Consider the following 15,278-nt stretch of genomic DNA (forward strand, 5'->3'; position numbering starts at 1 on the left):
ACTGGTACATGAAGCGGAGGGTTGATCACCTTTCCTTCATGTATTAATGATCAAGATATTACTAATTTTACATGATGCAGTGCCCTATGCACCATCGGGTGCAGATAAAGGTTTGAAGATGAAGAAGAAGAGTATTTAAAAATATGTTTTCGTATTCTAGAAAATCGTTACAATTTTTTTCACGATTTTTATTGGTGGGTGTCCTGATAAGCCAGTTTTCCCCCGAATACCTACCGAAGGGTGAGGTAGGTACTGCCTTGTACATAATTTATGGGCTCGGCATGTGGCAACACTCGATACAACTCCGAAAATGGAATTTTAATTAGAATATTCCAATTTTTGACAGGTACCGTGTGACGTCATTCGTAACAGTGTTTTCAGATTTATTCCATCGATTTTAAGCGTAGGTACTGGGAGAAATTAAAATTTATTAAAAACGTTTATAGAAATTGGGATCGAGATGTCGTATATTTCTCCCTTAGCTAATCACATGTCATGTTATGAACATATTTCTAGAAATAACGATAAATTAAGACCGCCATTGTTGAAAAAACCGAGTCGCAAAATTATTTAATGTAGAAGTGATGAAAATGTATGATGAGATGCCTGAATGTATGAAGAATAAAAAGTAATATTTTTTGACATCTCATCAAAGATGAAGAAGAATTTGAAGTCTGGGCATTTACGGGGCTGACGAGCATCATAGGCTGGTGTAAGTGATCACTTTACACACGTGTAACATTCACCAATTCAACCCATTATTGACAACCACACTGCTCAAATTCTTGGAAGTTCTTTATATATGAACCAACTTTGAAACATTATTCTTGAATCACTAGAACTTCACTGGAGACATCTATTGGTGAGATGTAAATAAGCTTTTTATTGAGCAGAAACTTTTTTATTAGTATGTGAGGTCCGAATCGTGGATTATAATCACACACAAAGGTCCTCAGCCCCGTAAATGCCCCGACTGCCATATTCTTCTTCATCTTTTATTAGTTGTCAAAAAATAATAGTATTTAAAGACTTAAACTAATTCTGTAGGGGGTGCCTTATACATATGGCCAGGACTGTATATATATATATATATATATATATATATATATATATATATATATATATATATATATATATATATATATATATATATATATATATTGATATGAAAAATAATAACTTAGCTATCTCGTTTTAAATACCCAAATTAACTTTTAATTAAAAAGCTTCTTTGATGTGATTTTTCATGAAAACGACTCCATAGAAAATTCTTAAAATGTATTAAAAGAAGAAAAATTCTCTTTGAGCTCCAAATCGTCCCATCACCAAGTTATAATGATTCTCAGGCGGGGCTCGGAGAATTTGATGGTGATTCTCCGAATCTTTAGGAATTGTTCAAGAAATTAATTAAAATTAAGATCTTACACTTATTTCTTTGTTAACAAAATAAATAGCCCCGAATTACACGATCCATTAAGGCTCGAGTTGACAAACGGGCTGTTTGTGACGTCAGTTCCAGGGGCGTGCCTTCCATGTAGGCGAAAAAGCAGTGCCTATCCTAACTTACCTGAGAGACATTTCACTCTCATAAATTAAAATTATTACACCTTGTTCCATATAAAGGCCAAATTATGAATTATCTTGAAAATTTAGAAATCCAAAAAAAACCTAAATTCTAATAATAATTTATTAAATAATATATTGTTTCAAAATTCTTCACCTTTGCTTTCCATTTTTCCTTTGTTTTCAAACTCCGTCCCTTGACTAACCCCTTCCCCTTACTTTCCCCTCTCCTTATTTATAGAACAATTTTATATTTTATTTTTTTAGTTATTATACAGACCTGAATTATGGAAGTTTAACTTCTGAAACATGTAGTCTATAATAAAACTCAAGGGGTAAAAAACAAGTGTTTTCTTTAATCACTGAGAGACATTAAATTTAACTCAATTTATTTATTTATAATTAACATAACATTACAAGCTTAAAATTTAAAGCGTATACATTAAAAAAACATTAAAATCGAAAATATGTAAGAACTGTTGCTAGAGGTGTAGAAGAATCCGGCTTCGGAAAACTCCTTCAGACACATCGCTCACTCCTTTCAAGAACGTCATTTATCAAAATACTTGATTTTTCAGGAGAACGTTTTTAAAGTTTCAAAATATAACACAATGTATTAAAAATAAATATCAAGCCACTTATTGAACTTTTTACTGTGCAACAGATCTTTTTAGGTAAAACCTGACGGTTTTTTCTCCATTTGAAAAATATTTAGTATTTAAAAAAAAAAATTAAACAATACCTTTTCTTCAAAATGCAAAAACAACACTATCTGCCCTGTAGCGGGGAAAATATTAAGTTAAATATATGTCGGTTTTGCTGGTATATAGCACATTTTCAGGGCATTCCTAAAACATGCACAACTGAAAATTGTCGATTTTTTATTTATGACGTTCTTGAAAGGAGTGAGCGACATGGAACAGATCATTATCCAATGAGATGTTGTTCAGCATATCTTCCTACAGGCATAACCATCGGCAGGTTGCTCCTGTATATAGGAACATGAAACAATCTATGCCGACGCTGTCTTAGCTAACTATCGGGAACATACAGACCGATGCTCCGGATAATTTCAGGATTATCCATCATACCGCGAAATAATGGATAAAAATGCCTCATTAAATACACATTCCTTCTAGTCTCTAAACTGTAGTAGCCGAGCATACCCTGGAGGAACTGGGTCGGGTAGAGCCGAGGATAATAGCCGTACTCTCTCATGTAGAGATACCTCAGGAACTTCTTTTGGACTTTCTCTACCATAAGAGAGTACTTAAGCTCGTGTGGCCCCCAAATCATCTTCATCACCTTACTACCTACCTCTACTGCCTACACAAATTAATTCTCTGTACACGCTACTGGTTCCCACAGTCACAGCAATTAGAGTATAATTTATGTATTAAATGATAAATCAAATGCTGATTTTTTGAGTCAGCTAGGTTGTATTTTATTGTTAAAAAACACATAAAAGTCAATTTAGTGACAATCGTTTCGCCTAGTTCGTTTGAAAATGCCACAACTAGACGAAACAATTGTCACAAAATTGATTTAAATGTATTTTTTATAGGTAGGTATACATTGACCGTATATGTATGTAGTACTAATATCACTTGGTTCTTCCCAAGAAAGAACACTTCCCATTCCTCGCCATAACACATCATTCTTCAGTAATTCCTTCTCTGTCCAAGCGGCCAGACTATGGGATGAATTACCTCTCCGCGTAAACAAATGCACCTTCTCTAATAACTTTTAAGAAACGTCTGAGACATTACTATCTATCATTAGAATCCTATCTGTCCATCAAACCTCCTCCCTCTACCTCCTTCCCTAAACTCCCTTCTTCCTTTGCCTTCCTTATTATCATCAATTTGTAATTTATGTTTTTTTAAATGTTCAAGTACTATCTACCCTCTGATTGTAAACAGCTATATATGGTATCAAACGTTTTGACCAATATCACTTGTCTGTTTTTGGTTGGTTGGAAGATATTGCTTTTTAGAAATAAGCCCGCCAATGTACTTATTTCTTTTATGTACATAAAGTTTAAATAAACAAATAATATAAATGTATTTTATCAAATTTTATAATATATTTATATATATATATATATTTATATATACAGTGGGTGGCCATATTATTAGGGACACTTCGAATTTCCTGTAATTTTCATTATAAAATGAATTTAATGAGCAAATAATTTGTTTTTTTGAAAAAATTTTTATTGATTGGGGTGCTTTATTTAGAATTAAGAAACTATATTATCATGGATTTAATAATACCAATTTATTTTTATCATAAAAAGTGATTATTCAGCAATTTAAAAAAAATCTTAATATTTAGTAATAACACCCTTTACTGCGATTACAACCTCCAAACGTCAGGGCATACTTTTTATGCAGATTTTTGCATTGTGCCAGAGATTAGGGTTATTATGCCATACTCTGATAAGAGTTTCTATCATTTGCCGCTTGGTGGTGATGACTTCTTTAGCAATCTCACGTTTCGTTAGTTCCCAAAGGTTTTCAATGGGGTTCATATCCAGCTAATTCCCCGGGTAAGGCAAAACACAGAGGTTTTTTTCAGCCAGGAATGTGATAACACTCCTGGCTTTATGACACGATACCGAATCATGCATTAACACATTCTCTTCATCGCCAGGGAACCATTCTTGAGCCTCGGCTGGAGTCGACTTTTCAGTACTCGCTGGTACTGGTCTTGCCTCATGGTCCCTTCCATGATAAAGAGGCATCCCATACCCTTAAATGAGATCACGGACCACAACTTTATGCTAACAGGGTGTTTTTAACCCTCTCCACAAGGCATTCTGGGTGGAATTTTTCTCCTGGGCCACGTCAGAAAAATGAAGTTTTTCCCACCAAAATTTTAAATGTTGACTCGTCCAAGAAGCAGACCTGTAATGTATTACCATAATTGCAAAAATACATATATTTTTTATCTTCTTAATTTATTATACAAATACAAGTCATAAATACTCGATTCCAGTCCGAAACAGTCATATTCCGGTGTTCTTTGGCCCATAGGAGTCGTTTTTTCTTCATGCCTCAGTCAGGCGTAGTTTTTTGGTTGGACGTCGACCCATTAGATTTACTTCAACTAACCGTCTCTGAACTGTCCTTTTGGATAAATTGATTCCTTCATAGTTTATCAACAGAAATCAACAAAAATTAGACAGTCAAAAGTCTTTATACGATTTTGGAAATAGATGTCCCTGATTTTATGGGCACCACGCGGAGTTGTGATGCTTTTTCTGCCTTTTTTTCCGACGCGGGCTGATTCTAGACGCAGGTTTTTATCAATTTTTCTTTGTATCCGATGGACTCCTGACTTCGAAACATCTGTAAGTGCTGCTATTTCTCTCTGAAAATATGTGAAATGAAGTAGTAAGGTTATAACTTCCCTACATTTTCTCGGAGATATGTTTGAAGACTCTCCCATACTTATATTGAGAATATTATGGTTCAGTTCAAATTAAATTGAATTTTATTTAAAAATTCATTGAAATTAACTTATTGAATTAGCAAAACTAATAAATAATTAAACAACACTTACGTTTTTATGGTCTTGAACTCAAAAAACTTACACAAAAATGGTTTAAAAAATATTAACTGAGCTCACACCAATATCATTTTTCACTAATCAACATCCAAATGAAAAAAAACTTACTTTTTTGATATTTCACAGTATTGATACATCTTCAAAATAATAATTATGATACCAGCAACAAAAATACATAAGAAAATATAATTATAACTAATTAATTTGACCAAAAAATTCATTTAAACTTGAAAATTACAAAAAAGTACAAGTGTCCCTAATAATTTGGCCACCCACTGTACATATATTTTGTCCGCCTCCGTGGTGTATAATGCTTAGCATGTTTAGCTACCGTGCTGGAGGTCCCGGGTTCGATTCCCAAAGGAGTGAAAATAAATATTTGTGATTTTGCACATTAATATATATTTAATATTACTCTGGACTGGTGCCTGAAGCGCAGAAGTGATCACCTTGCCTTCATGTAAGTAGCGATCAAGAACACACTGCTTCAATACGATGCAGTGCCCTATGCACCATTGGGTGCGGATAAGGGTTAGAAAAATTATCAAAAATTCTTTCCTTATATCACCGTTCGAACATCTATCTTTTTCTTTTTATTATTTTAGTTTGCCTTATTTTTTTACGCGATATCGTGTGGATGGTATTCACCGTGTAAATGGAGGGTCCAGTGTATGAGTTACACTTCGACAGAGCTGCATCAATCTATTGAAACTTTGTAAAAAAAAGTTTTGTCATCTCACCAAAGTAGCCAGTTTTCCACAGTGCGGGGTGGTGATATTAAAAAACTTTTTAAAAGTTTGAAGATATCTAAAATATTAAAATACAATATCGTAAACACAAAGGCACGTCGCAGACGAAAAGAGATGACAAAATTTAAAGTAAAAAAGTGTATTAATACTTTGCTCACTCCTTTCGACAACATCACATATCAAAAATCGTAAATTTTCAGTTGTGCATGTTTTCTAAATGCGCAGAAAATGTACTATATCCCAGCAAGAGCGGCATATTTTAAAATTAATATTTACCCGCTACAGGGCAGAAAGTGTTATTTTTGCATTTTGAAGAAAATGTTTTGTTTAATTATTTTTTTTAATATACTTAATATTTATCGAACGGAGAAAAAACAGTCAGGTTTTACCTAAAAAGATCTGTTGCACAGTAAAAAGTTCAATAAGTGGCTTGATATTTGTTTTTAATACATTTCATTATATTTTTAAACTTTAAAAACGATCTCTTGAAAAATCAAGTTTTTTTTTTTTAATAAATGACGTTGTTGAAAGGAGTGAGCGATATGAAAATGCAGAGCGGAAACAAAACACCCGCTAAGAGTGTCAGAAATGAAGACCCTACGGAGCATATCTGGCAAGAGTCTACGGGATAAAATAGGGAACACCAGGATAAGGGAAATATGCGAGATGGAAGATGTCGTTAGGTGGGGAAGGTAACGAAGGAGACAATGGTATGCGCATGTGAGGAGAATGGAACCATCCAGACTCCCCACATTGCACTGCACGGCCAACCCCAAGGCAAACCACCAAAGAGATGGATCGACAGCTGGGAATCGACATCGCAGGAGGGTAATCCCTACAAGGCCACAAGGCCTACAAGAAAAAAAATGTTGGTCATCGGGTCGACCAAAATTGCATGTGTTAGACATTTTGTGTAGTTTTAAGCGAGTAAAAAGTGCTATGGCATTGACGGTTAGTATTGTTTTTTCATGCTGTGGAAGTGATTGTCCTGACGAAGAGACGGGTACGTGTCGAAACCGGTAGATATAAAAATCTTGATGAGTAGTTATATACTAATATTACTAAAAAATTTCGCTCTGCATTTTCATATCGCTCACTCCTTTCAACAACGTCACTTATAAAAAAAAACTTGATTTTTCAAGAGATCGTTTTTAAAGTTAAAAAATATAATGAAATGTATTAAAAATAAATATCAAGCCACTTATTGAACTTTTTACTGTGCAACAGATCTTTTTAGGTAAAACCTGACTGTTTTTTCTCCACTCGATAAATATTTAGTATATTATCTCACCAATAGATGTCTCTAGTGGAGTTCTAGTGATTCAACAAGGTTTCTAAATTGGTTCATATATACAGAACTTCCAAGAATTTGAGTAGTGTGGTTGTCAATAATGGGTAGAATTGGTGAATGTTACACGTGTGTAAAGTGATCACTTAAACCAGCCTATGACGGTCGTCAGCCCCGTAAATGCCCAGACTTCCATATTCTTCTTCGTCTTTGATGAGATGTCAAAAATAATATTACTAAAATTTTTGTATTTTTTTTAGTAATATTAGTATCGAAAACATCGCAGGAGGCTAACCTCTCTTAAAAACAGGCCACAAGGCCTACACCAAGCAGAAAAAGAGAAAAAGTATGACTAGACATAAAGTTTCGTCGTCATGTATGCCTGGGCTATCCATGTATGGAATATCTGTAATTCAACCCTTTGTTTTTGTTTATAAAAAATATTATTTACGCAATTATTAATTACTATACCAAACAAAGCGGAACTGACCGTAAATCTGGACGTTTATCATGGACGGAATGTGACCTAGAAAGGGCTCTTTGAATCGCGAGGCATGACCCTGAAAAGGACTGTTTTGTAAATAATGGTCCTAACAAAGCCGTTTTTGATTCAGCGCTTTTAACTAGCAAACATTAATTTGATATATTGTTATATATATGTATATATATATATATATATATATATATATATATATATATATATATATTTATATATATATATATATATATTATATATATATATATATATATATATATATATATATTTATATATATATATATATATATATATTTATATATATATATATATATATATATATATATATATATATATATATATATATATATATATATATATATATATATATATATATATATATATATATATATATATATATATATATATATATATATATATATATATATATATATATATATATATATATATATATATATATATATATATATATATATATATATATATATATATATATATATATATATATATATATATATATACATATATATATATGTATATATATATATATATATACATATATATATATATATATATACATATATATATATATATATATATATATATATATATATATATATATATATATATATATATATATATATATATATATATATATATATATATATATATATATATATATATATATATATATATATATATATATATATATATATATATATATATATATATATATATATATATATATATATATATATATATATATATATATATATATATATATATATATTTATATATATATATACATATCCGTAGTAGTCAGCATGCTCGGCTACCGTACTGGAGGTCCCGAGTTAGATTCCCAGGGGGGGTTTAATAAATAAAATGATCAAGATAACACTGCGTTTATATGACGCAGTGCCCTATGCACCAGAAGAAGAAGAAGAAAGACTTGATAGCAAAATGTAACCTCGTTATAGACGTATAATAAATGCTACAGTGAAAAATCACTAATACTGATAGCTCTCCATGTATTTTTGGCTGTTAGGAAGAGAATGAGATGTAAAGAAAAACAAAAATAACAAAAACGAACGGCTTGTAATATTTTTCCACGTTTATTTTGCGAAATGCGCATTACAATACGTTTATTCGAATAAACGACGAAAGAATGGGGAACGTTCGGTATAAATTACAATGAAATCTTCGAAAAGAGGCTCATCAATTCACAGCGCCCTGCGAATAACGTCCAATATGAGAAAAAATACAAATATATATTTTGAAAGGAATAATCCGTTAAGGTTTCTTTCTTTTCTTTTAGAAGGTTGTCTGCATGGAGGATGGTAAGACAACATTTTGAGTGTGTCCAAATACTTGTTCACAAATCTGGATTATCTCCAATTACTAGTATTTGGACACTCAAAATGTTGTAAATAAATTATCTGGTCAAATTATAAGCAGAAATAATAAAAATGAAAATGATATTTTCTGGCGTTTCTCATGTGTGTGATTATAATCCAGTATTCGGACCTCACATACTAATAGAGTTTCTGCTCAATAAAAAGCTTCTTTTCATCTCACCAATAGATGTCTCTAGTGAAGTTCTAGTGATTCAAGAAAAATGTTTCAAAATTGGTTAATATACATTTATAGAACTTCCAACGATTTGAGTAGTGTGGTTGTCAATAATGGGTAGAATTAGTGAATGTTACACGTGTGTTAAGTGACCTTTGACGGTCGTCAACCCCGTAAATGCCCAGACTTCCATATTCTTCTTCATCTTTGATGAGATGTCGAAAAGTAATAGACCTTCCTGATGTATGACAGATGTTCTTTGCGCCTTTGTAGACTGTTGTGGACAGCTGTCCTCGTCCTTAGATTGTGGGTCATTCTATCATATAATATACAACGTCATCTAAGCTATACCTTCGAATCAAGTTATCTTTCTGCAGCATCCATGAATTCTTTGGTCTTCCTCTAGATGTCTTTCAAGGAAGATCCATGGCGATTGCCTGGTTTACAGCATGATCAGGTTCTCTGCGTCCTATGTGCCCATACCATCTCAATTGCCTTTCCCCTACCTTACTATTGAAGCCTGTTACAGCCAGGCTTCCACGAATGGGTCAACTCTTTATTTTGTCTCCAAGGGACACTCCAGCTGACCATCTAAGCATTCGCACTTCAGCAGTTTCTAGTTGCCTAGAGTAGATGCTATACATCGTCCAGCATTCGGAGCCATAGAGGAGTGCGGGTCTGACAATTCGCTCACTCCTTTCAACAACGTCATTTATCAAAAACATTGATTTTTCAGGAGATTGTTTTTAAGTTAGAAAATATAATACAATGTATTAAAAATAAATACCGAGAAACTTATTGATCTTTTTACTGTGCAACATATTTTTTTAGGTAAAACCTAATGTTTTTTTTTCCATTTGAAAAATATTTAGTATATTTAAAAAAATAATTAAACAATACATTTTCTTCAAAATGCAAAAACAACACTTTCTGCCCTGTAGCGGGTAAATATTAAGTTTAAAATATGCCGCTTTTGCTGGGATATAGTACATTTTCTGGGCACTCCGAAAACATGCACAACTGAAATTGACGATTTTTGATATATGACGTTGTTGAAAGGAGTGAGCCAATTATTTGGTATAATTTTACCTTAAGCTGACATTTTTGGGTCAGACAGTCAAATACAACATGTTATTTGTCTTCTTTTTCTTCTTCTTCATCTTGTTGTAGGCCTTGTGGTTTGTTCTTAAGAGGGATAAGCCTACTGCGATGTCGATTCTCAGCTATTGACCCATCTCTTTGGTGATCTGTCCGGGAGTAGTCTACCATGGGGTTGGCCGTAAAGTGCGATGTAGGGGAGTCTGGATGGTTCCATTCTCCTCACACGCGCATACAATTGTCCCCTTCGTTGCCTTCCCCACCTAACGACATCTTCGATCTCGCATATTTCATATTTATTTCATATTATTTTTACTGTTGAGATTTGCAAGATATGACATTATTCGCAGCTCGTGAGTAAATATGACGCAATTTACCTTCGCTTGGGGAAATTCGTACATCCGTGATACTCCCCACTTCAAGGCGCCTGAAAACACCGATAAATACCGGTTAAAGGTGCTAAAATTACCCCAAAGTTGAAAAAATATATCGCTTTAACCATTAACACCCTACACAGGATTTTCACTTGAAATTGGACGTTTTACTTAACTAATTGGAAGTTTGATAAACCTAATTGGACTCCACAAAAATTAAATTGTCAATATAATTCATTATCAGTCAAATTGGACGTTTAACTTAACTAATTGGACGTTTACAAACCTTATTGGACGCCATACAAATTAAATTGGACGTCATATAAGTCAATATAAGTCAAATTGGATGTTTCAAATATCAAACCGAATTGTACGCCCAACAAATAAAAGTTGACGCCTAATTAGTTAAATTAGACGTTTAGAAAACCAATTTGGACGCATTCCAAATCATCAAATTTGGACCTTTTGCAAACCAAATCGGACGCCTTACAAGTAAAATTTAACGTTTTAAAATAAAATTGGAGGCCTAAAAAATTAAGTAGGATGTTTCACAAACCGAATTGGACTTCTTACGACGCCTTACTACCAAATTGGACGTTTTACTAGCAAATTGGACGTTTTACAAACCTAATTGAACGCCACACAAATTGAATTGGACTTCATATAAGTCACTTTAAGTCAAATTGGACGTTTGGAAAACCAAATTGGACAAAACACCAAGACTCAAAAAATCAGTATTTGATTTAACATTTAACATACAAATTAAAATGGACTTCTACAAATTAAACGCCAAATTTGTAAATAGTTTGAGTATGTGGAACGAATGAGTGAAGAAAGAACGGTAAAACAAATTTTTCCATTCAGAGTAAACTGATAAAATGGAAAAATGTATATTAAAATGTAACTTTATTTTAAAATCACTATAAATATTTTATTTTAACTTAATTATATTGTCTACCGGTTTCAAAGCTAACCGCTTCTTTATCAAGACTGATTAATACTAAAACACTATGTACTTAAAAAAAATAAAAATATTTTAAAGGTTAGGCAAAGGAGCTTGGGTAGACGGCTGTCCAAATTTAAAACACAGTAAGGGACATTTTTTGTAGTAGGTTTTTTTGCATTTTTGGACTAAGTAGAGTCTACTTAGTCCATAAATGCAAAAAACCTACTACAATAAATATAAATACTACAATAAAATGTCCCTTACTGTGTTTTAAATTTGGACAGCCGTAGATCTCAATGACTTTATTTTCTTGTGTTGATTGGCAGTCACAGTCAAAAGGGATCAGGGATGATGAATGACTGGAAACATATTTAATAACGTACTTTTAGAAAAATCGTTTACTTGTGAATTTATAAGTTGTAAATTATTATTGATTACCATTTTAATTTGTAATATTTATTAGTAATATTTATAAGTAATCCGCCTCCGTAGTGTAATGGTCAGCACGCTCGGCTACCGTTCTGGAGGTCCCGGTTTCGATTCCCAAGGGGGGTAAAATAAATACAAGTGATTTTTTCACTGTAATATTTATTCAATATTACCATGGACCTGAAGCGGAGGGCTGATCACCTTTCCTTCATGTGTAAACGATCAAGATATCACTGCGTTAATATGACACAGTGCCCTATGCACCATTGGGGTTCGAATAAGGGTTTTATTATTATAATAAGTAATCTAATTGAAGTCCTCTATTGCACGTGTGTAATACATATATAGACCTTTATTTTTAACATTTTTTATCAAAACAAATTTGTTCATCTCCTTCAAACTGAAATTTCACAATTAACTGCCGAAACTCGAAACCTTTTGAAAGAAATGAAACTCATCCAAACTGAATTTGTGAAACGGTTTCAATTTAAATTTTTGCCGCGGGGTTTCTCTTTTCTTAAAAGCTTTTTTGGGTGGAATCAAATTCCAAGATGGCGGAACATCCTCCTTATCTTTAAAACATAATATTGTATTTCACATTTTCATATTTTTATCGTTTCATCTCGAAGATCGTATTATATTTCGGCCTTTGACGCGAGCGAATTGTTTCTTTCGTATAAGTTATTGATATGGCATTAACTTCTCTGAAAAACAAAATGAGTTTAAAAAAAAGTATTATGTATATATATATATATATCGTAGTCGTACAGGAGAAGTGACCAACTAACAAAACGTAAAATGTTCAGGAGGGCCATTTAAGTCACTTTTGCTTGGCAACAAAATAAACATCAATGCAGTTTGACATTTTTACCAAGTCAATATATTATACTTCTAAGTTTAAAATCCTTTGGGATTTTTTCAGGGCAATATTAAGCTGGTAAGATATCAAATAGTCAATTATCACGTTTTAGATAAATAAATTGACTTTCTCCTATATATATATATATATATATATATATATATATATATATATATATATATATATATATATATATATATATATATATATATATATATATATGATGGTCAGTTAGTTAGCTACCCTATTTTCACATCAAATGACTAATTTATTCCAACAACTCGTGAAAGAAACATATTTTTCCAGCGGTTTTTAAACGATGCCATTTTGAAAACTAACGCATGTGGAAAATCATCTCTCCACAGCATGTTTACAACATTATTTATACATAACAAGGGTGCAATTCTCAAAGCCTTACAATAATATCAAAAACGATATAGGAGTACAGTAAACCCTCGATATAACGTGATTGGGGACAGGAATTGTCCGTCAAAGCCGAAAGTCCGTTATATAAAAACAAGTTTAAATGTCTTCTTTTTTTGTTGAAAATATAAACACTATAATTAGATATACATGAACAATACAAAATGCAAACGAAATTCTACGTATTGTTTTGGGACACTCATCGTGAAGTGACGTTGCTGTTTGATATCGACGCGATATATATATATATATATATATATATATATATATATATATATATATATATATATATATATATATATATATATATATATATATATATATATATATATATATATATATATACATATATATATATAAATATATATATATATATATATATATATATATATATATATATATATATATATATATATATATATATATATATATATATATATATATATATATATATATATATGTATATATTAAATATATATATATATATATATATATATATATATATATATATATATATATATATATATATATTATATATATATATATATATATATATATATATATATATATATATATATATATATATATATATATATATATATATATATATATATATATATATATATAAATATATATATATATATATATATATATATATATATATATATATATATATATATATATATATATATATATATATATATATATATATATATATATATATATATATATACTTAGATTTATATGTATATATATATTTTTTAAATATGTTTAAAATTGTGATTGAAATAAATGTAAAGAATTTTTTTTATGTTAATGTTATGTTATGTTAATAATATTAATGGTGTATGGACATATAAAAATGCTTTGTCACAGCTGAAAAACCCTCCCGTTCGCCCCGAGAGGAGATGGCGGGTTCCTAATTCAATAGTGCCCGTCAAATAACTCCTTTAGGGTAAATATACTCTACATCTGGGTGGTGACACACTCGACTATCTTGTATGTTCTCATCTGATGTTTGATCTTAAGTGCTGCATCGTACGGGTAAAGTACTGCGTTGTGTTTTTGTTGTCTTTCAGTGTCATGGTTAGGACTTTGTGCCAGGTTTGAGATAGGGTTGTTCTTTATTGTTTTTTATGTCCATTGTTTGTTAGGATTGTGATAGGCGTGTATCAAGAAAAAATATATGTGTATGTGTGTATATACGTATATATATATATATATGTGTCGTTACTTGTGAAAGGGATCCGAAATAGTGTCGATGAATAATGGTTGAGTGGAAATGCGATGACTGACCATTTTCTGTAAATACCTTTGCACTGTTCCGTGTCTGTCTGCTGTGCTGATCGGGGTTGTGGGCGTCTGTGTACCGGGCTACGTCGGGTCGGAATCGGATCTAGCTGACTAACTGAACTAAATTCTAATCCCTTTCACTGCCTACAACGAGGTACTTCTAGAAAATTTGATGACGGATTTACAAACTTGTATTTTATATTTAGATTGGCAGTGACAGGGATATTGAAAGCTTTTAAATGTAAATTCACAGTAAAATCGGGACACAACTTTATGTTGTTTCACATTTTCAATAAATTTCCCAACTTTTTTTTAAAAAATGCTTTGCAAGAAAAGGTCTGTCAGGAAGCCTAGATGCTTCTGTATCAGATCTGGGAATGCGGTAGGACAGTTTTCAATATATATCTCTACATGAGAGAGTACGGCTATTATCCTCGGCTCTACCCGAACCAGTTTCTCCAGGGTATGCTCGTTTGTTCTACCGTTCTTTCCTCACTCATTCATTCTACATGTCCAAACCATCTCAACACACCTTTCTTTATTTTATCGATAATGCTTATCGCAGCCTTGCATTCCTTACTTATTTCACTATTCGAACATCTATCATACATCGTT

General features: G+C 31.6%; 1 protein-coding gene across 1 annotated transcript in view; it reads left to right on the forward strand.

Annotated features, from left to right (window-relative positions):
- LOC148301407 (low density lipoprotein receptor adapter protein 1-like) overlaps positions 1-15,278 on the forward strand; it is a 291,630-nt gene that overhangs the window by 156,521 nt on the left and 119,831 nt on the right. The window lies entirely within an intron of this gene.

The sequence above is a fragment of the Brachycentrus maculatus genome, unplaced genomic scaffold (genome assembly GCF_059751285.1).
Source record: "Brachycentrus maculatus isolate JH-2025_06_01 unplaced genomic scaffold, ASM5975128v1 h1tg000566l, whole genome shotgun sequence".
Lineage (NCBI taxonomy): Eukaryota > Metazoa > Arthropoda > Insecta > Trichoptera > Brachycentridae > Brachycentrus > Brachycentrus maculatus.